Source organism: Carcharhinus amblyrhynchos, chromosome 4 (genome assembly GCF_965287045.1).
Source record: "Carcharhinus amblyrhynchos chromosome 4, sCarAmb.v2.hapA, whole genome shotgun sequence".
Lineage (NCBI taxonomy): Eukaryota > Metazoa > Chordata > Chondrichthyes > Carcharhiniformes > Carcharhinidae > Carcharhinus > Carcharhinus amblyrhynchos.
Window position 1 is genome coordinate 139830378 of NC_137327.1, and position 23980 is coordinate 139854357.

At 45.6% G+C, this 23980-nt stretch overlaps 1 protein-coding gene across 1 annotated transcript in view; it reads right to left on the minus strand.

Annotated features, from left to right (window-relative positions):
• pabir2 (PABIR family member 2) overlaps window positions 1-23980 on the minus strand; it is a 115599-nt gene that overhangs the window by 91121 nt on the left and 498 nt on the right. The window lies entirely within an intron of this gene.

The window sequence follows — 23980 nt, forward strand, 5'->3', positions numbered from 1 at the left end:
TGTAAAAGGTTATTAGTGTGACAATCAATTGCAGGGTTCTCCATCACAAGTTACTGTAGTCTCCTCACTGCTGACTTCCATTGCAGGACCTGTACAACTGGTGTGTTTGCAACACTCCAAATTCTGCTGTCCAGAAAAGGCCATTTTGGTCAGAATTCAAACAATCTTTCCTTACCTTCAGGGAGTCGGTATATCTAAGAATTGAAAAGAGTTGTATAATAGTTTGGCACATATTAGGTGAATACAGCATTGCCCAGATGGTGATAAACAATGACAGCTCCTAGTTATGAATATACAAAATAGAAGTAGACTATTCAGCCCCTCGCACCTGCTCCAACATTCAATAAGATCATAGCTGATCTGTTTCTAATTCCAGTCTAATCTTAATAACCTTTGGTTCCCTTGCAGATCAAAAGATTAGCTACATCTTCCTCAAGATATTCAATGACCCTGCCTCCAGTGCCTCATAGAACATAGAACAGTACAGGCCCTTCTACCCTCAATGTTGTGCCGAGCTTTGTCCGAAACCAAGATCAAGCTATCCCACTCCCTATCATTCTGGAGTGCTCCATGTGCCTATCCAATAACCACTTGAAAGTTCCTAAAGTGTCCAACTCTACTCTCACAGCAGGCAGTCCATTCCACACCCCAACCACTCGCTGAGTAAAGATCCTACTCGGACATCCCTCCTATATCTCCCATTATGAACCTTATAGTTATGCCCCCTAGTAACAGCTACATCCACCCAAGGAAATAGTCTCTGAGCGTCCACTCTATCAATCCCCTTCATCATCTAATAAACCTCTATTAAGTCGCTTCTCATCCTCGTCCGCTCCAAAGAGAAAAGCCCCAGCTCCCTCAACCCTTCCTCATAAGACCTACCCTCCAAACCAGGCAGCATCCTGGTAAATCTCCTCTGCACTCTCTCCAATGCTTCCACATCTTTCTTTTAGTGAGGTGACCAGAACTGAACACAATATTCCAAATGTGGTCTCACCAAGTTCCTGTACAGTTGCAGCATAACCCCACAGCTCTTAAACTCTAACCCTCTGTTAATAAACGCTAACACACTATGGGACTTCTTCACTGCTCTATCCACTCGAGTGGCAACCTTCGGAGATCTGTGGATATGAACCCCAAGATCTCTCTGTTCCTCTACATTACTCAGAATCCTGCCTTGGCTCTGTAATCCACATTCAAATTTGTCCTACCAAGATGAATCACCTCGCACTTATCTGGGTTAAACTCCATCTGCCACTTTTCGACCCAGCTCTGCATTCTATCAATGTCTCTTTGCAGCCTACAACAGCCTCCACCTCAACCGATACTCCACCAATCTTGGTGTCATCAGCAAATTTACTGACCCACCCTTCAGCCCCCTCCTCCAAGTCACTGATAAAAATCACAAACAGCAGAGGGCCCAGCACGTCTGAAAATTTTCCATCCACCGCCACCACCCTCTGTCTTCTATGAGATAGCCAGTTACTTATCCAATCTGACAAATTTCCTTCTATCCCACATCTCCTTACTTTCTTCAATGAGCCGACCATGGGGAACCTTATCAAACAACTCACTAAAATCCATGTATATGACATCAACTGCTCTACCTTCATCTAAATCATGAGGACATGATTTAAGGGTGAGGGGGGGAGAGATATAATTTGGATATGAGAGGAAGGTTCTTTACGCAGAGAGTTGTGGGGGTATGGAACGCGCTACCGAGTAGGGTGGTGGAGGCAGGAACATTGGACTCGTTTAAGGTTCAGTTAGATAGGCACATGAGTGAAACGAGGATGGAGGGTTATGGTAGGGGTTATTAAATAAGGGTTAGAACCTCGGGAGACACCGGAAAGGCAGGCTTGTGATTAACGTTTTTATCTTTTGTTCCGCAGGTGGAGGTCCACCTCGTTGTCAAACGAGGGGCATGCACACGGTGGGTCGTGCGTGGGCTGCTCTTGGAGGTTCCAGGAGTGGCCTAGTACTTCGTGTCGGTGTGTGTGCTTGATCCTGGACCGGTAGAAGGGCGCCGCAACAGCTCGGTGACTAGCACTGCTAGCTGTGCAGATACATGGATTTGGGCCTGTGTCTGTGGGAGTTTGTGCATTCTCCCTGTGGATGCGTGGGTTTCCTCCGGGCGCTCCGGTTTCCTCCCACACCCCAAAGATGTGCTCTTAGGCTGATTGGTTTTACCAAATTGACACTATTCTCCCCTGAATCTGGCTAAGTCAGGGGTTCTATTCGTAGACACGCAGGGTAGAATAGGTGTAGGGTGATGCGGCGGCGCGGGCTTGTTGGGCCGAAGGGCCTGTTTCCCATGCTGGGTTGTTCTTTGTTCTTTGTACACACTTAGCTCCTCCTCAAAGAATTCAATCAAATTTGTGAGGCAAGACTTACCCTTCACGAACCCGTGCTGACTATCCCGCATTAAGCTGCATCTTTCCAAATGGTCGTAAATCCTATTCCTCAGGATCTTTTCCATTAACTTACTGACCAGCAAAGTAAGACTAACTGGCCTATAACTACCAGAGTCATTCCTATTTCCTTTCTTGAGCAGAGGAACAACATTCGCCACTGTCCAGTCCTCTGGCACTATCCCCATGGACAGTGATCAAAGAGCAAAGCCAAAGCCTCTGCAGTCTCATCCCCTGCCTCCCAAAGAATCCTAGGATATATCCCATCTGGCCAAGAGGACTTATCGACCCTCAGGTTTTTCAAAATTGCTAATACATAGCTCCCCACGTTCAAGAAACTAGCAGGTGACCTCGCCGGATTGAAGGGGTGGCAATCAGGGTCCCCCAGGCGGTCTGGGCGGATGTGTGGTCCTCCTGGGCATAGGCACCCCGGCAGTGTCAGCCTCTGCCCACATCACTGCCCTAGAGACAAAGTGCCCATGCCAAGGGGCACTTTGGCACTGACCGTCAGGCATTGGGCAGTGCCAACGGGTTGCGGCCAGTTGTGGGCTGGGCCTAGGGGGTGATTGGTGGGGATGGGAGGTCCCACTGCCATTCTGCACGGGCACCAATCTGGGTTTGAGTAAGGCCAGCGACTGAGGCAGGCTGGGGTGGGAGGGGGGTCAGGGGTCTGCTGTGGTGGGAGAAGGGAAGAAGGGTGCGGGGGGGGGGGGCGGGGGTGGGATTCACCACTGCTGGGGTCTGGACTGTGCATCAGGGCACTCCGGGAAAACAATCATGATCGAGACCAGTTTTCTCGCCAATTCAGCACTTTTGGGAGAACTGTCTCCATCATTTCTGCATCCACTTTTTCAAAATCACTCAGGACCTCACATACTTCAATTAAGTCATTCCTCGCTCTTCTAGACTCCAGTGAAAACAAGCACAGCCTGTCCAACATTTCCTCAAAAAGACAATCATCTGATTTCAGGTAACAATCTAATAAACCTCCTCTGAGCGAACTGTGATACCTCTTTCTTATATGTGTGTACATAGTTTTTGTAGTTAATAAATATATACAGCTAATCTACTTAAGACTTCATAAAGACGTACCAAAAGTATTCAACACCCTAAAAAATGGTGGCAGCAATTGGAAAAACCCAAAACCTTGCAAAAAATAAAGAGAAAAACTGAAATCCCAAGGAGCATAAGAGAAATTCCATGAAGCCCTCTGACCTGAAGAAAAGCTCGAAGCAGAAACACAGAGGAAAATTGTTAGGGAAAATCTCCAAAGAAAGATTTGGAAGCTGAAAGCAGAAATGTAAAATTCCTCACTGAAATCCAGCTTCAATTCCCAGAGCACAGAGTCAGCAGACCAAGCAGGGGTGAGTTAAAACTTTAAAATTCCAAGATAAAACAAGTTCTGAGAATCTTTTAAATAGGTCAAATGTCAGAAATTACCATTTAAAAACTTTGCTGGAAATAACAGATTCTTGAGTCAATGCCTGAACATGTGGCGCCTGAGCTCAGTCCAAAAAAGGGTAAAATGAATGAATTAATTCAGAAAAATCATTACTAAACAATCAGCTTTGAAGACCTGCATAGGCCAGCATTCTGCCCATTCACACTCCAGAAGCATAATGCTGAAACGGAGAAGTCTGTGGCTAGTTGATCCAAATAGCCATTTTTTAATAATTTTAACATAAGTAGCATTGCAGTGGAAGCCTGTAAGAGTAGTTGGGCATGGACGAACCCTTTGTTTCCAAAGGGACAATAACACCAAAACTGAATTTCGGCACCTTCCTAAAACTGAACCTATGCTTCAAAATTTTTTAACCATGGATTAGAAATCCACTCTTCCAGATCAATTTGGACCTAACCAAGATGTAGATCAATCATTTGATTTGGAACTTGGAGAAAAAGATTTCTTAGATATATGATTCCTTCAGGTTTGAATAAAGACACAGAAGCTCAACACATTACTCGGTAGCAGATGACATTATTGTTGGACAGCAATGACTCATCTGCTAAATTTGAAGTACTAAAATCATTTGATGTTTATTTGAACATCAGTAACAAAATCATCGAAAGGGCTAAATTTAATAAACACATCCAGCAGTCAGGAGAACCTGTTGTCTCATTTACTAATAATGTGTACAGGATGGCTAAAGAGTGTGAATAAAAGATCTAAAATCTGTTATCAAGGTTAAATAGTCACAGAGACAGCAGATGATACACTCAGGCATGCTGCAATTGAAAATATCTAATCCTCAAAAGCACTATCCAGAAAGTTTGGCAGTCTGAACAGGACAGCATGGGTGTACTTTAAGAGGCAAAAGTAAACCATAGTACAAAGAGAACCCCACAATCCAATTAGTTGTCAGCACAGAAACAAGGACACTCCAGGTCAAACGAAGCAATTGACCCATACAGCAACTATGCCAGTGTTGTGGACATCAAGGTCCTGCAATTTCACTAACACTTTCAGCACAACAGAATGGTCCCTTTGGCAAACTGTGCAAGGCCAAGACATCTCAACACACAAAGTACCCAAAGATGATTCAGAAGGTCGAGACTGCACACCAAGGCAACAGAAAGCCACGCTTATTACATATTGTCAAAGATCCTGGATTTCACTTTGGAATGAGACACAAGAGTCAGTGTTATGACCCTGGCGCACAAAGTGCCGTGGCTGAGAGACATCTGGCTTCAAACAGCGGATGTACCACTCTATGGGCGGAGAGAAATCTGACTTCCGGTAATAGGCATGATTCTGGAACTACTCTGGAACAATGGAAAACAAATCTTCTCACTAATTTACATCATCTGTAACCCAGTCTTTTTCGGGCTTGATAAGAGACGCTTGTGCAGCCCTGAATCTCCTCAATGCGGTAGATGTCAAGACCACCAATGCTGCAAATTATACAGATCTACAAGTTCCCGAGAGCTTAAACAAGAGAGAGTATCCTGAGCATGCTCGTCCACCTTGCATGTAACAGGATGGAACCACAATCACCTGTCAGCACAACAGCCAAATCAACATTTTGATTTGATTTATTATTGTCACATGTATTAGCTTATAGTATTGTTTCTTGCACACAATGCAGACAAAGCACACTGTTTCATACAGTACACAGGGGAGAAGGAAAGGGTGCAGGTTGTAGTGTTACAGTCATAGCTAGGATGTAGAGAAAGATCAACTTAGTGCGAGCTAGGTTCATTCAAAAATCTGATGGCAGCAGGGAAAAAGCTGTTCTTGAGTCGGTCGGTATGTGACCTCAGGCTTTTGCGTCTTTTTCCTGGCAGAAGAAGGTGGAAGAGAGAATGTCCAGGGTGCATGGGGTCCTTGATTATACTCACTATGCCTCTCGCGAATATGTCCACTTATTTCCAAGTGGAAGTAAATCCTGTCTCAAAAAATGCGTTCCAATCATTTCCCTACCACTGATATAAGGCTCACCGACCTGTAATCACCTGGATTATCTTTGCAACCCTTCTTAAACAAAGGAACAACTTTGGTTATTCTCCAGTCCTCTGGGATCTCCCCTGTAGCCAATGAGGATACAAAGATTTCTCTCAAGGCCCAGCAATTTCCTCCCTTGCCCCTCTCAGTATTCTAGACTATATCCCATTAGGGCCTAGGGACTTGTCAACCTTAATGCTTTTTAAGGCCCCTAATATCTCCTCCTTTTTGATCTCAACATGACTCAAACCATCTAGTCAGAACATAAGAGCATAAGAAGTAGGTGCAGGAGTAGGCCATCTAGCCCTTCGAGCCTGCCCCACCATTCAATAAGATCATGGCTGATCTGAAGTGGCTCAGTTCCACTTTCCTGCTTTCTCCCCATAACCCTTAATTCCCTTGCCTACCAAAAACCTAGCTACCCGTGTCTTAAATATATTTAGCGAGGTAACCTCCGCCACTTCAATGGGCAGAGAATTCCAGAGATTCACCACCCTTTGAGTGAAGAAGTTCCTCCTCAACTCCGTTCTAAACTGCAGCCCCCCCCACCTTATCTTGAGGCTGTGCCCTCTAGTCCTGCTATCCTTTCTGAGCAGGAAGAGTCTCTCGACCTCTACCCTATCCATCCCCTTCATTATCCTATACTTCTCTATAAGATCCCCCTCATCCTTCTAAACTCCAACGAGTACAGACCCAGTCTATTTAGTCTCTCTTCATAGTCCAACCCCCTCATCTCCAGTATCAGCCTAGTGATCTCCTAGTATCAGCCTATCTACACACCCTTTGCCAGACACATCACTCATCAAGTCCCTACCTTTGGTGAATACTGATGCAAAGTACTCATTTAATACCGCACCAATTTCCTCCAGCTCCACAGATTCCCTCCCCTGACCTTGAGTGGGCCAATCCTCTCCCTCTTTTTTATACATATATAAAAAGATTTGGGATTTTCCTTAATCCTGCTGGCCTCACAATTTTATTTTCCTCCCTATCTTTGTGCATTCAGTAAATGTAGAATACATACTTTGGTCCCTTCATCCAAATGATTTATATAGAATCACAGAAACCCTTCAATGCAGAAGGAGGCCATTCAGCCCATCAAGCCCGCACCAACTCTCTGACAGAGCATCTTACCCAGGCCTTATCCCCATAACCTCACAATTGTAAAATGTTGAGGCCAGAGCACTGTTCCTTCTGTCAAACAACTTGACACATGCTGCCAATCAGAAAATGACTCATTTCTGTCTACTTTGTGTTTTCTAATAGCCAGTCAAAATTCTATCCATGCTGATATGTTATCCCATACTGAATTCCAATTCCATCCTCCCATCCATTGACTCTGTCTATACTTCCCACTGCCTCAACAAAGCAGCCAGCATAATTAAGGACCCCACGCACCCTGGATATTCTCTCTTCTATCTTCTTCCTTTGGGAAAAAGATACAAAAGTCAGAGGTCACTTACCAATGGATTCAAGAACAGCTTCTTCCCTGCTGCTATCAGACTTTTGAATGGACTTATCTTGCATTAAGTTGATCTTTCTCTACACCCTAACTATGACTGTAACACTACATTCTGCACCCCCTCCTTTCCTTCTCTATGAACGGTATGTTTTGTGTGTATAGCACGCAAGAAACAATACTTTTCACTGTATGTTAATATATGTGACAACAATAATAAATCAAATCAAATATTTTTTGTAATAATCTTTAAGGTACCTTATCAAATGCCAAAGAAAGATAGAATTTTCCCCACCATGCTGAATTATTTAGAGAACCTGAGCAAGAAATGTGAATCAACTTTCCAAATCCAGCTCCATACCAACCCGTGCAAAGTACCATCCCCAACTCAATGTGCCTTCCCTCTGTTTAGGACCAAGTTACATTCATCCACCAACCAGCCTCACGAACCTCAGTTCGCAAGGGACAAATTTAAAATCCCAACCTCATGTTTGAATTATTATTTTTGTAACTGTCTCCAGCACTATCGACCAAAACACTTCCTTTGATGAAAACTACTTGCACATGCCCTCCCACCAGAAGCTGCACTTTCAAGCAGGCCAGCCCAAATGCTCCTTGATAAAGGATTTCATAACTCAGCATTTAGAAGGCAGTGGTTTACATAAAAATATAAGAAATAGGAGCAGGAGTAGGCCATCTAGCCCCTTAAGCCTGCTCTGCCATTCAATTAGATCATGGCTGATCTGATAGTGGGCTCAGTTCCACTTACCCGCCCGCTCCCCATAACCCTTAATTCCCTTATTAGTTTAATCAGACGAAGCCTGGATTTACAAAGGGAAAAATCATGTTTGAAGAATCTATTGGAATTCTTTGAGAATGTAATTAGTAGAGTTGACCGAGGAGAACCAGCGGATGAGGTTTATTTAGACTTGCGACAAGGTTTCACATAACGAGCTACTATGTAAAGCTAAAGCACATGGGATTGCAGGTAAATATCTTGAGATGGATAGAAAGCTGGTTAGCAGATAGGAAGCAAAGAGTTGGCATAAATGGGTCTTGTTCTAATTGGCAGTCAGTGACTAGTGGGGTAGTGGGGTTCTGCAGGGATAAATGTGAGTTATTGGCAACAACAATAGGAAAACGGATTATTACTTGACTGGGTGTAAACTTAGAGAAGTAGATACTCAGTGACATCTTGGTGTCCTCATGCATCAGTCACTGAAAATAAGCACGCAGGTACAGCAGGCAGTAAAGAAGGCAAATGGTATGTTGGCTTCATAGCGAGATGATTTGAGTACAGGAATAGGGATGTTTTACTGCAATTCTATAGGGAGTTGGTGAGGCCACACCTGCAGTACTGTGTGCAGTTTTGGTGTTCTTATCTGAGGAAGGATGTCTTTGCTATAGAGGGAGTACAGCGAAGGTTTACCAGGCTAATTCCTGGGACGGCAGGCCTGGCATAGGAGAGTCTAAATTGGTTAGAATTATATTCACTAGAGTTTAGAAGAGTGAGAGGGGATCACATAGAAACTTATAAAATTCCAACAGGGTTAGACAGGGTAGATTCAGGAAAAATGTTCCCAACGGTGGGGGGACTCCAGAACTAGGGGTAAAGTTTGAGGATGAGGTAAATATTTTAGAACTGAGGTGAGAAGAAATTTCTTCACCTGGTGGGTGGTGAATGTGTGGAATTCACTACCGCAGAATGTAGTTGAGGCCAAAACATTGCCTGATTTCAAGAAACAATTAGATATAGCTCTCCAGGCTAAAGGATCAAAGGATATAGGGAGGGAAGGGGGGAAACCAGGACATTGAATTCAACGATTAGCCATGCTCAAAATGAAAAGCTCGAAGGGCCAAACAGCCCACTCCTGCTTCTGGTTTCTCTGTTTACCTTCCTAAACCCCCAAACCTCTCAACTCTGCTACACCTAAACACCCTCTGTCCCAAGCCCCTTCACCATTAACCCCTTTGTCTACTCAGCCCTGAATACCTCCAGATCCTCTGCTCTAAGCTCAGCCACCCTAAACTTCCTTTACATTTCTGCAATACCCTCCCAAAACCCTCCACCCTCAAACCCCTTCCACATCACTCATTCAAAACCAATCTTAAACCCACTGCTATGACAAAACTATGAGTAACTCACTCTCTTTGGGGCTCAGCTTTCATTTTGCAGTCAATTATTTGAAGCACTTCACAGAATCGTCCTCCAGTGAAATACATGAAACTATATTCAAGCAGATTGGTGCTGCATAACAATACAGCAATTTGGCAGTTCTGACATCACAAACAACATATGATGCACTGCTCGTTACAAACATCAGATGCAAAAGTTCAAAAACTGCCTTAAAATCACACATTATTCTTAACTACACTTGACATGAACTTTAAAACATCAAATGGATGAACTGAAAATGAAAGCAATGAAGATGGTCATCCCACAAACAATCATTTGCAGTATGCTCCCTCATACAGCACTGCAAAATATGGATTCATAGAATTATAAAGCGTTAAGAGGCCATTTGGCTCACTGAACCTGTGCAGTTCTACTACTTTTTCCCACAGCCCTGAAATTCTCTCTTTCAAATATTTATATAATTATCTTTTGACGTTCCTTTCGAATCTGCTTCCACTACATTCCAAATTATAACTCTCTGCAGAAAACAAAATTCTTTTTTTTTTAAAATTAAAATTTAATTTAACTTAAATTTGTTTAATCTCCTACCAGTCAAAAGTTTCTGCTCATTTACTTTATAAAAATCCTTTATGATTTTGGACACCTTTGCCAAATCTCCTTTTAATCTTCTCTGCCACAAGAATAATCCAGTTTATCCACATACTGCTCACTACCAAATACTAGCCAGAGAGTGAGAGGAGTGAAATAGTCCAAAATTCATCCACCCTCATGAATGATTTAGAGTAGCTAAGAGCAGTGGGCGAGAAGAGGATTGGGAAAGGTTTAAATGTCAACAAAGATTGACAAAAAAGTTGATAAAGGAGGGTAGAAGAAGCTATTGTGAGGGATGGTAGCGGTAGTGTAATTTTTGAGTCAAGCCATCTGGGGCGGAAACCATGACAGAACCGTTAGTGTAACCTGAGGGGTTAAACGCTAAGACCAGCAGATGATGAAACACGCAGAAAAAGAAGAAAAAAAACATGAGACTGGCAGGCGCCCGGGGTCTTCAGCATAGCCTAAAAGAGATTTACACCATATAAAATAAATGTGTAAGCAATTTACGGGACAATGAAAAAGAGTTAGCTGAATTGATGAGAGGTAAAACGATTTAAGCCTTAAAAGGGGTGATTGGATTAGAGTTAATGGGATGTCAACAAGGGAGGAGATCACTCAGTAAAGAGATTAAGGAGTGGTAACCAATAAAGAAAGGAGGGCTGTCCTATTGTTATCTAGGAAAAATGTATATAAACTATGATTGTGTAAAGCAAGGTGTGTGTACCCACGGGACGGCACCCTTTCTTGCAAGATCGAATAAACCGACAGTTAGCTGAACTCATCCGTGTATTTGATTCAAGGGGGGAATCATAAAGTGAGTATCTGACCGTTTCTCACAATTGGGGGCTCGTCCGGGATCTGGAATTATAACGGGGGTTTCCCTCGACTAGACCAAATCGATGGAATAAGACGCGTCTAGTGTATATTTACACGTAAAAACGTCGTTTTGGTCTGGGAGGAGGGGAATCTGAAACCACTCAGTTGAGATAATTCTGGACCCTGGAAATCACACGGATGACTTCTATACACTAGGACTGCTAGGACTGTGACTGAAATCTGTGAGGGGGTATACACATCATTGGAAGAAGTCGGACAACTCCGTGCACGGATCAAGGTAAGAAATTTCTCTCCCGGGAATTCGGCTGATTAAGGGTGAGAGTCATTTTCTTCCTTGACGACTTTATGGTTATGACAGTTTGATCTGAGGGCACATATAAATTAACTTGTGTCCAAGACGACAACTGAAGACTAACCATGGGAGGTAAACCGTCCAAGAGTAAGGATGGGAAACCGGGAAATAATAATGATGAAAAGGGAATACCCCCCGACAGTCCTCTGGGGATACAGTTAGAAAATTGGGATGGGGACCGAAAGACTAAGGACTTAAAAAAGAAGGTTATGATAAAATATTGTTGTTTTGTGTGGATGAAGGAACCAATCCGGAAACCATCTGTATTGTGGCCAAAATATGGATCGGATGAGGATTGGGTCTGTCAGATATTAAATTTATATGTTAATGGTAAACAACCCTTTAACCCCGAGGAAAGTAAGTACGCTGCCTGTTGGGTGGGCGCGATGAGTAGATCGCCACAGCCAGTCTCCCTGTATCCAATGATCCCACAGAGCAGACCGGGGCAATGGGACCCTCTTGACAACCTCCCGCCGCCACCCCCTCCTGTACCAAATGTACCCCCTGCATATCAACCAAATAATAATGGGGCCCAAGGGCCCCGAGGGGAAGATCTCATAAATCTTGAGAACGGCACAGGAGGCGGACCCCCAGTTGAGGGTCTGCGAAGGTCCGAGAGGTTGGTAATAAAACAGTCCCTGGAACAACAGCAGAATAATGGGGCTTCAGCGCCCGAGGTGGAAATGCATCCTCTCAGGGAGGTTCCCTTCGGACAAAGAGAGACAGGGTTCGTGGTGGTGCCTCTTAACTCGGCAGACATCCGACAACTTAGGAAGGAGTTGCCCCCTCTCCTAGAGGACCCTGTTGCGGTAGCGACACAACTTGACCAATTCCTGGGTCCAAGCATGTATACTTGGGGGGAACTCCGGGCCATAATGAGCATATTATTCAACTACGATGAAGGAGTTATGATCCGAAATAGGGCCATGGAAATTTGGGATAGGGATCACCAACAGCAAGAACAACTCAGGGGAGATCAAAAATACCCTCTTGAGGATCCAAATTGGAATCATAATACCCAGGAAGGGCGGACAAACATGTCGGATCTCCGGAATCTTATAATTCGGGGGATCCAGACATGCGTCCCCAAGCAGCAGAATGTGGCAAAAGCATTTGATATTAGGCAAGGAAAAGATGAATCACCCAGCACGTTCTTAGACAGACTGAGAGAGTCTGTCCGCAAATATTCAGGAATCGATCCTGATGATGAAATTGGAAAGGGAATGCTAAAAATTAATTTTGTAACGAAATCCTGGCCAGATATCCTGAGAAAACTACAAAAGATTGAGGATTGGAGTGGGAAGGACATGGTGGAATTATTGCGGGAGGCGCAGAAGGTCTTTGTTCAGAGAGAGGTTGTAAAGGAAAAGCAGAAGGCAAAGATGATGGTGGCAGCCGTTAGGGAAGTATGTAAGTCCACCGGGATAACGGATGAAGGATATACAGTAGGTAGGGGAAGGTCAAGGGGAGGTTGGAAGGAAAGGGGGGCCAGGAGGGGCCGAGGTAGAGGACGAGGAGAATTTTACGGTGGTGAGCGGCCCCGGGCGGCCGGGTGTTACCACTGTGGGAAACCGGGACACTTCAAAAGAGAGTGTCCTGAATTTAAGAAGGAACGAGAAGGGATTTATGAAATGGAATGTGAGGTTGATTAGAGGGGTCAGGGGAGAATCGGAAAAAGGACCTACCAAGAACCCCTGGTAAATTTAAAGGTGGGTCCACAAAAGGAAGATGTTACATTTTTAGTCGACACGGGCAGGCAGATCCTCAATCCCAATCTATCCTACAGGAGCCAAGTACCAGACTAAAATGTTGAACATATCAGGAGTAAAGGGAGGGGTATTTAGGGCGAAACTATTTGAACCACAGGTACTACAATGGGAGGAAGAGGAGCTTTTAGCAGAGCTCCTCCACCTCCCTCATCTCCCCTATGGTCTGTTGGGGCGGGACCTGATAATCCGCTTCGGGCTCCAAATAAATGTAGGGGACGACGAAGACCTGGTGGTAACTATGTCATACCTTAGCGAGGACCGACTCACGGGTATAGACTCTAGAGTATGGACGGCCAAGGGAAACAGAGGGCGACTCTCGATTCAGCCTGTAAAAATTGATCTTAAGCCCCAGAGCCCCTCTGTCAAGATACGTCAGTATCCTATTTCCCGGGAAGGGAGACAGGGCCTGAAAGAAGTGATGAAAGATCTGATAAGTGATGGGCTGGTGGAACCATGTATGTCGAGATATAACTCTCCCATTTTGCCAGTCCGAAAGTCCGACGGCAGTTACAGAATGGTCCAAGACTTGAGGGAAATCAATAAGATTGTACAGGTACGACACCCGGTGGTGCCGAACCCATACACTATACTAGGGCGGATACTCCCAGGACTTGAATGGTTCAGTGTAGTGGATTTAAAGGACGCCTTCTGGGCCTGCCCGTTGGACGAGGCCAGTAGAGACTTATTCGCCTTCGAGTGGGAGGACCCTGACATGGGCAGGAAGCAGCAATACTGCTGGACAGTGCTTCCCCAGGGGTTCACCGAATCGCCAAATTTGTTCGGTCAGATTTTAGAGCAGGTATTAGAGGGACTGATCCTTTCCCCAGCCCTAAAACTCATACAGTATGTGGATGACCTCCTGTTGTCCGGACCCACAGAAGCGGAGGTCGTAGCGGGAACAAATACCCTTCTGAATTATTTGGCAGGACAGGGACTAAGGGTGAGCCAGAAGAAGCTCCAATATGCAGAAAGAGAGGTTAAGTATCTGGGACACTTGATAAGCCAGGGACAGAAGAGAATAAGTCCGGAAAGGGTGAGGGGAATAGTTGAACTGGGACTCCCGGGAACTAAGAGAGAGCTACGAATGTTTTTGGGACTCTTAGGTTATTGCCGATTATGGATAGACGACTATGCCCCCCTAACCAAGGGTCTGTACCTAAAACTTGTAGAGGGGGCTCCTAACAAAATCCAGTGGGACGAGAAAGAGGAGGAACTAATTGAGACCCTGAAACAGAAATTGATGACCGCGCCAGTCTTGAGCTTGCCAGATTTCAGTAAGACATTCAGACTCTTTGTAAATGCCAAACAGGGAACCGCCCTCGGAGTTTTAACCCAAGATTGGGGGGGAAAAAGGAAGCCAGTGGCATTCTTATCAAAGATACTGGACCCAGTTTCCCGAGGCTGGCCAGAATGTGTCCAGGCGGTGGCTGCCACGGCCAAATTGGTGGAAGAAAGTAGGAAGCTGACATTTGGGGCACCCTTGACGGTCATTACCCCCCACCAGGTTAGGACCATTTTAAATCAGAGGGCTGGAAGATGGCTGACGGACTCAAGAATCTTGAAGTATGAGGCCATTTTGCTAGATCGGGACGATCTTAAGATAGAGGTCAATTCCTGTCAGAACCCAGCTGAATTCCTCTGGAAGGGGGAAGAAGGCGAGGGACTCGAACATTGCTGTTCGGACATAATAGATCTCCAGAGTAAGGTAAGGGAGGATCTAAGGGACTCCCCTCTTCACACTGGAAAGCGATGGTATATAGATGGATCCTCCCGGGTGGTAAACGGAAAAAGGCATAATGGATACGCGATCATTAGTGAAGCTGGCTGGAATTTGGTAGAAAGGGGGCGACTGCCTAATGTCTGGTCTGCCCAGACATGTGAATTATATGCTGTACACCGGGCTCTCAAGGGCTTAGAGGGATTGATAGGGACCATCTACACCGACTCCAAGTATGCGTTCGGGGTGGTACACACTTTTGGAAAAATTTGGAAGGAAAGGGGAATGATAAATAGTAGGGGAAAAGAATTGATACATGAGGAATTGGTTACTAAAATATTAAAAGACCTGCTGGGGCCACGGGAAATTGCTGTGGTCCATGTAAAAGGACACCAGAGAGACAATGGGATAGAGACAAAGGGGAACCAGTTGGCGGACGAACAAGCAAAATTGGCAGGGACGGAGGAGGAGATAGTGGACTGCTTGGTCTGGGTGCCCCAAGTGTCTGAAGTAATAGAAACACCAGCATTTAGCGAAAAGGAAGAAGCCGAGCTAAAATCACTTGGGGGTCAGAAAGATGAAAGAGGGAAATGGACATTACCCGATGGTCGACAACTATTAAACCGACCGATGACCAGAGACATAATTAGTCATCTCCATCGGGGAGGACACTGGGGGACACAGGCGATGTGCGATGCATTTCTGCGTCAGTACGCACATCCCGGTTTATACACTGTGGCTAAGCAAGTCACGAAAGATTGTGTAATTTGTCGGAAGATAAATAAAAAAGGACTGAGACAGAATACGAAGCAAGGAGGGAGAAGCCCAGCCTATAGGCCCTTCGAGTATATCCAAGTGGATTATACCGAACTCCCCCCCATAGGGCGCCTGAAATATCTTTTGGTAATAGTGGACCACTTGACAGGGTGGGTTGAGGCGTACCCAACCGCCATAGCCTCGGCGACACAGGTTAGCAAGGTCCTTCTCGAACAAATTATCCCACGATATGGACTCCCCCGGGCCATCGATTCAGACCAGGGGAGCCAGTTTACGTCCACTGTCCTACAGAACATAGTGCGGGCAGTGGGGGTAAGCTGGGATTTCCACACCCCTTGGCATCCCCCGTCCTCGGGCAAGGTGGAAAGAATGAATCAGACTATTAAAAAAACAGCTGACAAAACTCAGGACGGAGACCGGGTTGCCCTGGACCAAGTGCCTTCCCCTTGCCTTGCTGCAAATACGAACGCAGTCACGGCGGGACTTGGGGGTGTCCCCATACGAAATAATGTTCGGTCTCCCCTTTAATGGGCCAAAAGGGGAACTCCCCACATTCGAGTCCCGCGATGTATTTGTGCATAAATATGTTGAGGTCCTGGGGTCTGCTCTATCTCATTTACGCCAACAGGGACTCCTGGCACAGACACCACCTCTCGAGTTTGCGATACACATCATCAAGCCAGGGCATTGGGTCCTAATCAAGAACTGGAAACTCCGGACTTTAGAACCGATCTGGGATGGTCCCTACTTAGTACTTCTGACCACGGAAACGGCTATCCGCACGGCTGAGAAAGGCTGGACGCATTACACTCGAGTGAAAGGACCGGTGCCAGAACCAGCAGAAGAAGTGTCTACTCCTGGCCACCACACCGCGAAGAACTGATTGGACTTGATTTTTGATATGTTAATTTGGGCAATATACGGCAATAGCGGGATGTTACTAATAATATGTTTACTCTATGGGGGCATAGGTGTTGGGCAGGCGGCCCAAGTGTACTCCCTTACTATAATCCAATCACCCCAGGCACAGGTAATTGAGATCGACCTCTGTCGAATGGTACCCTGCAAAGACGACCTTACGGGGCAGAAGGGATACCAGGGGAGGGAAATAGAATTACTTGTCTTCGATAAGAACCCAAAGTGTACTAAAAATGAACAGGGGAAAGTAGAATCTTGTCAAGTAGGGGGGTTAAATGAAGACGTTAAGTTAAGGATTCGCGAGAAAGTATCACTGGTTCCACGGAAGATCTTTCCCAGAGACTGTAAGCTAAACCAATGTAACCCCCTCTACCTCACCATAAAAAAGTCAGACGACGGTGGGACGGAGGGCCTCGACGGACAAGTTTTTGGGGTCAAGATCAAGGAACACACAGGGAGGGTGGGGGCGGCCCTGTGTTGTGTGCGGGTTACAGTCAAAAATGCCGAAACCAGGAACTCCTCCGCCCCTAGCCGGGGAGTCTCGGGAGAAGTCAGGGTAGTGGAGGTAAAGGATTTAAGAGAGACCATTGAAATAGAAACGGGATTCAGGGAAGCGAACACCTGGATAGAATGGGTCAAATATACGGTACAAAGTGTCGGAAAAGGTAACTGTTATGCGTGCACCAGTAGCCGGCCAACTCCCCAGGTGGTCCCATTCCCGCTGGGATGGGATAAAGAACCAGCTGAAATGGAGTGTATGGTGAAACTGTATCAAAACAGAGAGGCTTGGGGAGACCCCACTTGTCGCTCCTTGAGCCTGACATTTCCCACAATCAAACTGAACAGGGCGTCTCAACCCCCCCGCTTTTTCCGGAGTAACGGGGATACATCACACCTGTATCACCCGGACTGGGGATGGATTGGACAGGGAAGTGGGAAGCTTCGATAGGTGTGGAACAGTTAAGGAAGTCAGCGACACCACCGAGGGAGGAAACTACTCCCAAATCCAGGTACCTAGAGCTGATCTATGGTGGTACTGTGGGGGGAGGACTTTGAGACCCATTTTACCTCAGAAATGGAAGGGCACTTGTGCACTTATCCAATTGGCCGTACCCTTTACCCTGGCATTCGAACATCAGGGACCCCGTGGAAAAGAACGAGGGAAAAGGAGCCTCCCGGGTTCTTTTGATGAACGAATATATCTGGACGCCATAGGGGTCCCTAGGGGGGTCCCCGATGAGTACAAAGCCAGGAGCCAGATAGCAGCAGGATTTGAATCCCCGTTCTGGTGGGTGACTGTCAACAAGAATGTAGATTGGATCAACTATATCTATTATAATCAACAGAGGTTTGTTAATTATACCCGAAATGCGATAAGCGGGATAGCGGAACAATTGGACGCAACCAGCAGAATGGCCTGGGAAAATAGGTTAGCCCTGGACATGATTCTAGCAGAGAAAGGGGGGGTATGCGTCATGATAGGAACTGAATGCTGCACCTTTATCCCAAATAACACAGCTCCCGATGGGTCAATTACCCGAGCCCTCGAAGGGCTAACGACCCTAGCTAATGAACTAGCTGAGAACAGACCTAGATCTCACTAGGTGGTTGGAAGCTTGGTTCGGCAAATGGAAAGGAGTAGTAATGTCCGTCCTTGTCTCTTTCATGGTAACGGCAGGGGTATTGGCCGCCCTAGGGTGTTGTATCATCCCTTGTGTTCGGGGGTTGGCTCAGCGGCTAATCGAAACAGCCCTGACTAGGGGGGATGTCCTGAATGGAAAAGTGATAAATATGAATTTAGAGACGGAAGAGAGGATAAGCCTCTTAGGCGATAAAACTCTGGATGAACAGGCCCTCGACCTGCTGGAACGCCTGGAACACCAGAAGAATGTCAAAAATTACAAAGCGTAAGAAAAACAGGGGGGATTGTGAGGGATGGTAGCGGTAGTGTAATTTTTGAGTCAAGCCATCTGGGGCGGAAACCATGACAGAACCGTTAGTGTAACCTGAGGGGTTAAACGCTAAGACCAGCAGATGATGAAACACGCAGAAAAAGAAGAAAAAAAACATGAGACTGGCAGGCGCCCGGGGTCTTCAGCATAGCCTAAAAGAGATTTACACCATATAAAATAAATGTGTAAGCAATTTACGGGACAATGAAAAAGAGTTAGCTGAATTGATGAGAGGTAAAACGATTTAAGCCTTAAAAGGGGTGATTGGATTAGAGTTAATGGGATGTCAACAAGGGAGGAGATCACTCAGTAAAGAGATTAAGGAGTGGTAACCAATAAAGAAAGGAGGGCTGTCCTATTGTTATCTAGGAAAAATGTATATAAACTATGATTGTGTAAAGCAAGGTGTGTGTACCCACGGGACGGCACCCTTTCTTGCAAGATCGAATAAACCGACAGTTAGCTGAACTCATCCGTGTATTTGATTCAAGGGGGGAATCATAAAGTGAGTATCTGACCGTTTCTCACACTATGAAGCTGGGCTAGCGCTTAATATAAAAAAGGATAGCAAGAGTTTTTATAAATATATAAAAAGGAAGAGGCTGGCTAGGGTGAACGTTGGTCCCTTAGCGGATGAGAAAGGGGACCTAGTGGTAGGGGATGGGGATATGGCTAAGGTCTTGAATAACTTTTTTGTTTCTGTCTTCACGGAGGAGGACGTGAATAATTTGCCGGGTGTTAGCGATGGAAAGGTGGTAGGACTGGAGGGTCTTAATGACATTACTGTTACTAGAGAGGTGGTGCGCGACAGACTGGAGGGGCTGATTGTGGACAAGTCCCCAGGACCGGATGGAATGCATCCGAGGGTTCTGAAAGAAATGGCGGAGGTGATAGTGGATGCCTTGGTGGTTATTTTCCAGACGTCGCTGGATTCCGGGGAAGTGCCGGAGGATTGGAAAACGGCTAATGTTACGCCGTTGTTTAAGAAGGGTGCCAGGCAAAAGGCGGGGAATTACAGGCCGGTTAGTTTAACGTCTGTGGTAGGTAAAATGTTAGAATCCGTCATTAAGGAGGAAATTGCGAGGCATCTTGAAGGGAATTGCTTGATAGGGCAGACGCAACACGGTTTCATTAAAGGGAAGTCGTGTCTGACAAATTTACTGGAGTTCTATGAGGATGTGTCTAGGGCGGTGGATAGAGGAGAGCCGGTGGATGTGGTCTTTCTGGATTTTCAGAAGGCGTTTGATAAGGTACCTCACAAGAGGTTACTGCAGAAGGTCAGAGGACATGGAGTTGGGGGTAGGGTGTTAGCGTGGATAGAGGATTGGTTGTCAAATAGGAGGCAGAGAGTGGGGGTCAATGGGTGCTATTCGGATTGGCGGTTGGTGACTAGTGGGGTGCCCCAGGGGTCGGTGCTGGGGCCTCAGCTATTTACCATTTATATAGATGATCTGGAGGAGGGAACCGAGTGTAGGGTGTCGAAATTTGCTGATGACACCAAGATTGGGGGAAAGGCAAATTGTGCGGAGGGTGTGGAGAGTCTGCAGAAGGATCTAGATAGGCTGGGCGAATGGGCCAGGAAATGGCAAATGGAATTTAATGTTGGCAAGTGTGAGGTGGTCCACTTTGGTAGGAAGAATGGTAGGAAGGACTATTACTTACGTGGCGAAAAACTGCAGCAGGCGACGGTGCAGAGGGACCTCGGGGTCCTTGTGCATGAGTCGCAAAAACCCAGCCTGCAAGTGCAGCAGGTGGTCAGGAAGGCGAATGGGATGCTGGCCTTCATAGCGAGGGGGATTGAATATAAAAGTAGGGAGGTCTTGCTGCAGCTGTATAGGGCATTGGTGAGGCCGCAGCTGGAGTACTGTGTGCAGTTTTGGGCGCCGCACCTGCGCAAGGATATTTTGGCCCTGGAGGGAGTGCAGAGGAGGTTTACTAGGCTGATACCGGAGTTGAGGGGGTTGAGCTATGAGGAGAGGCTGAATAAACTAGGCTTGTACTCGTTAGAGTTTAGAAGAATGAGGGGAGATCTCATTGAGACGTATAAGATGATGAATGGGATGGATAGGATAGAGGTGGAAAGACTCTTCCCGCTCAAAAAAGACAGTAGGACTAGGGGGCACAGCCTCAAGATAAAGGGGGGGCGGTTCAGAACGGAGTTGAGGAGGAACTTCTTCACTCAAAGGGTGGTGAATCTCTGGAATTCTCTGCCCGTTGAAGTGGTGGAGGCTGCCTCGCTAAATATTTTTAAGAAGCGGGTTGATGGGTTTTTGATAAGAGAGGGGATTAAGGGTTATGGGGAGAGGGCGGGAAAGTGGAACTGAGCCACGACAGATCAGCCATGATCTTATTGAATGGCGGGGCAGGCTCGAAGGGCCAGATGGCCTACTCCTGCTCCTATTTCTTATGTTCTTATGTTCTTATGAATGAACAAAGTATTGAATTAGGATGCAGTTTGAAAATGCTGAAAGACGTTAGGAGCATTGGCCCTACTAAGTTCTCCCTCAGTGTACCCGAACAGGCACTGGAGTGTGGCGACTAGGGGATTTTCACAGTAACTTCATTGCAGTGATAATGTAAACCTACTTGTGATGATAATGATAAAGTACATAGAACATTGAAAAACTAAAGCACAAACAGGCCCTTCGGCCCACAAGTTGCGCCGATCATATCCCTACCTACCAGGCTATAGAACAAAGTAGAAACTTATTTGTCACAAGTAAGGCTTACATTAACATTGCAATGAAGTTACAGAAGTTACTGTGAAATTCCCCTAGTTACCACACTCAGGCGCCTGTCGGGTCAATGCACCCTACCAGCACATCTTTCAGACTGTAGGAGGAAACCAGAGCACCCGGAGGAAACCTGCAGACACGAGGAGAACATGCAAACTCCACACAGTGATCCAAGCCAGGAATCGAACCTGGGTCCCTGGTGCTGTGAGGCAGAAATGCTAACCATTGGGCTATCATGCCGCCCTTTAAAACCTTAAAAATTAATTGAAACTAGAATGCTGAAACAAGACATGCTATTGAAGCTATTTGCCTTGCATGCAACAGAACAAAATTTGCTAGAATGTGAATAGTAAAAGGAACAACAATCTATACTGCATGGGGGAAGATGTTTGTCTGTCACACAAGTGAGTAATGTGGTATGAGAATTTCAGTGCTGTTATGATGCCGGGTATATAGGCTGTATGTCTCAATGGATGGCGAATCATATCAAACTGTGTGTTCCTTTGGCTGTACCCAACCAGTTTGCACTTACATAATGTCCAACATTAGATACAATTCCACAATTTGGACAACACCTACAGTACTTCAAGACTTTTGTGCTCTCTAATTTTGGCCTCTTGTGCATACCAAACGCTTCTTCAACATTGGCCACCTTGCCTTCAACAATCAGGGCACTATACTTTGGAATTCTTTTCCTGAACCTCTCCACCAATTAGTTCCTCCTTTAACCCCCTCTTTGAAGTTAACCTTGTCATTTGTTTCTACTTACTGTTATGTGAAGCAAGTTAATATCTTTAATAAACAAAAATTACAGGCTAGAAATTTTCAATTAACCTCCAGCATTTTGAGGGAAGAGTTTCAGATTTCCATTGGCCTGTGAACTCCCTGGAATGAACACCGAAGAAAGCAATGCCCTCCCTTGTTCTGAGTTCTCCCCACTAGAGTAATTGATAGTTGCACAAAGATCACGGTCAGTTAGCTTACTACCTATCCTTCTGTTGGTCATGATAAGTTCAAAAGCAGAGGGGAAGACAGGATCAGGGTATTGAATCTGATGATCAGCCATGATTACAATGAATGGCGGAGCAGGTTTGAAGGGCCAAAGGACCTACTCTTACTTCTATTTTCTATGTTTCTACGTAAAGCAAAAGTTAACTATCAGATCGAGAAAATAAGAAACATATTTCACAATCTCTAGAATAACAAAGAACGGTATAGCACAGGAACAGGCCCTTCGGCTGTCCAGGCCTGCACCGATCATGATGTCTGCCTAAACTAAAACCATGTGCACCTATAGAGTCCATATCCTTCCATTCCATGTATTGTCGAGTTGCCCCTTAAATGCCACTATCATACCAGCTCCCACCACCTCCCCGGATGGCATGTTCCAGACATTCACCATCGCCTGTGTAAAAAACCTGCCTCATACATCTCCTCTAAACTTTTCCCCATACACATTAAATCTATGCCCCCTAGTGCCTGACTCTTCTACTCTAGGAGAGAGCATCTGACTATCCACTCTGTCCTTGCCACTCATAATCTTGTGGACCTCTATCAGGTCGCCCCTCAACCTCCCTCACCATTGTGAGAACAAACCAAGTTTATCCAACCTCTCCTCATAGCTAACACCCTCCAAACCAGGCAACATGCTGGTAAACCTCTTCTATACCCTCTCCAAAGTATCCACAGTTTTCCAGTCGTGTGACAACCAGAATTGTACACAATATTCCAAATGAGGCCTATCTAAGGTTCTGTACAGCTGCAGCATGACCTGCCAATCTTTTCCAATAATTTCCCTATCACTGACATAAAGATCACCAGCCTATAATTTCCTGGATTATTCCTGGGACCTTTTTAAACAATGGACAACACTGGCTATTATTCAGTCTTCTGGAATTTCATCTGTAGCCAATGATGATACAAAGATTTCTGTCAAGGCCCCAGCAATTTCTGCCCTTGCCTCCCTCTGGGGTAGATCTCATCAGGCCCTGGGGACTTATCTACTTAAAGCTTTTTAAGATGCCCAACACCACCTACTTTTTGATATTGACATGACCCAGAATCCTTATCCACCAAGTCCTTCTCTTTGGTGAATATCAAAAAGTATTCATTTAGTATTTCGACCATTTTCTCTGGTTCCAAGCATAAGTTGCCTCCACTATCCTTGAGTGAACCAACCCTTTCCCTGGCTACCTTCTTGCTCTTTACATACTTACAAAATGCCTTAGGATTTTCCTTAATCCTCCTGTTTGCTAAGGACTTTTCCTGACCCCTTTTAGACCTCCTAACTCCTTCCTTAAGTTTCTTCCTACGTTCTTTATATTCCTCAAGAGCTTCACCTGTCCTAAGCCTTTTAGACCTTACAAATGCTTCCTTTTCCTTTTTGACAAGGCTCATAATATCCCTCAGTATCCAGGATTCCCAATACTTGCCACACTTATCCTTCATCTTCACAGGTACATGCCGGTCCTGGATTTCAATCAACTGATATTTGAAAGATTCCCATATGTCAGATGTTGATTTATCCTCAAACAGCTTCTCCCAATCTACCCTCTCCAGATCCTGCCTAATGTTGTTGTAGTTAGTCTTCCCCCAATTTAACACCTTTGCCCGATGACCACTCTTGTCCTTATCCACAAGCACCTTAAAACTTACGGAATTATGATCACTGTTCCCAAAATGCTCTCCTACTGAAACTTTGATCACCTGGCCGGACTCATTCCCCAATACCAGGCCTAATATGGCTCCTTCCCCAGTTGGCCTATTTACATTGTTTCAAGAAACCCTCCTGGACGCTCCTGACTTCATACCAACTGAATTATTTGAGGTGCAGTCACTGTTTAATGTGGGAAATGCAGCTGCCAATTTGTGCACAGAAAG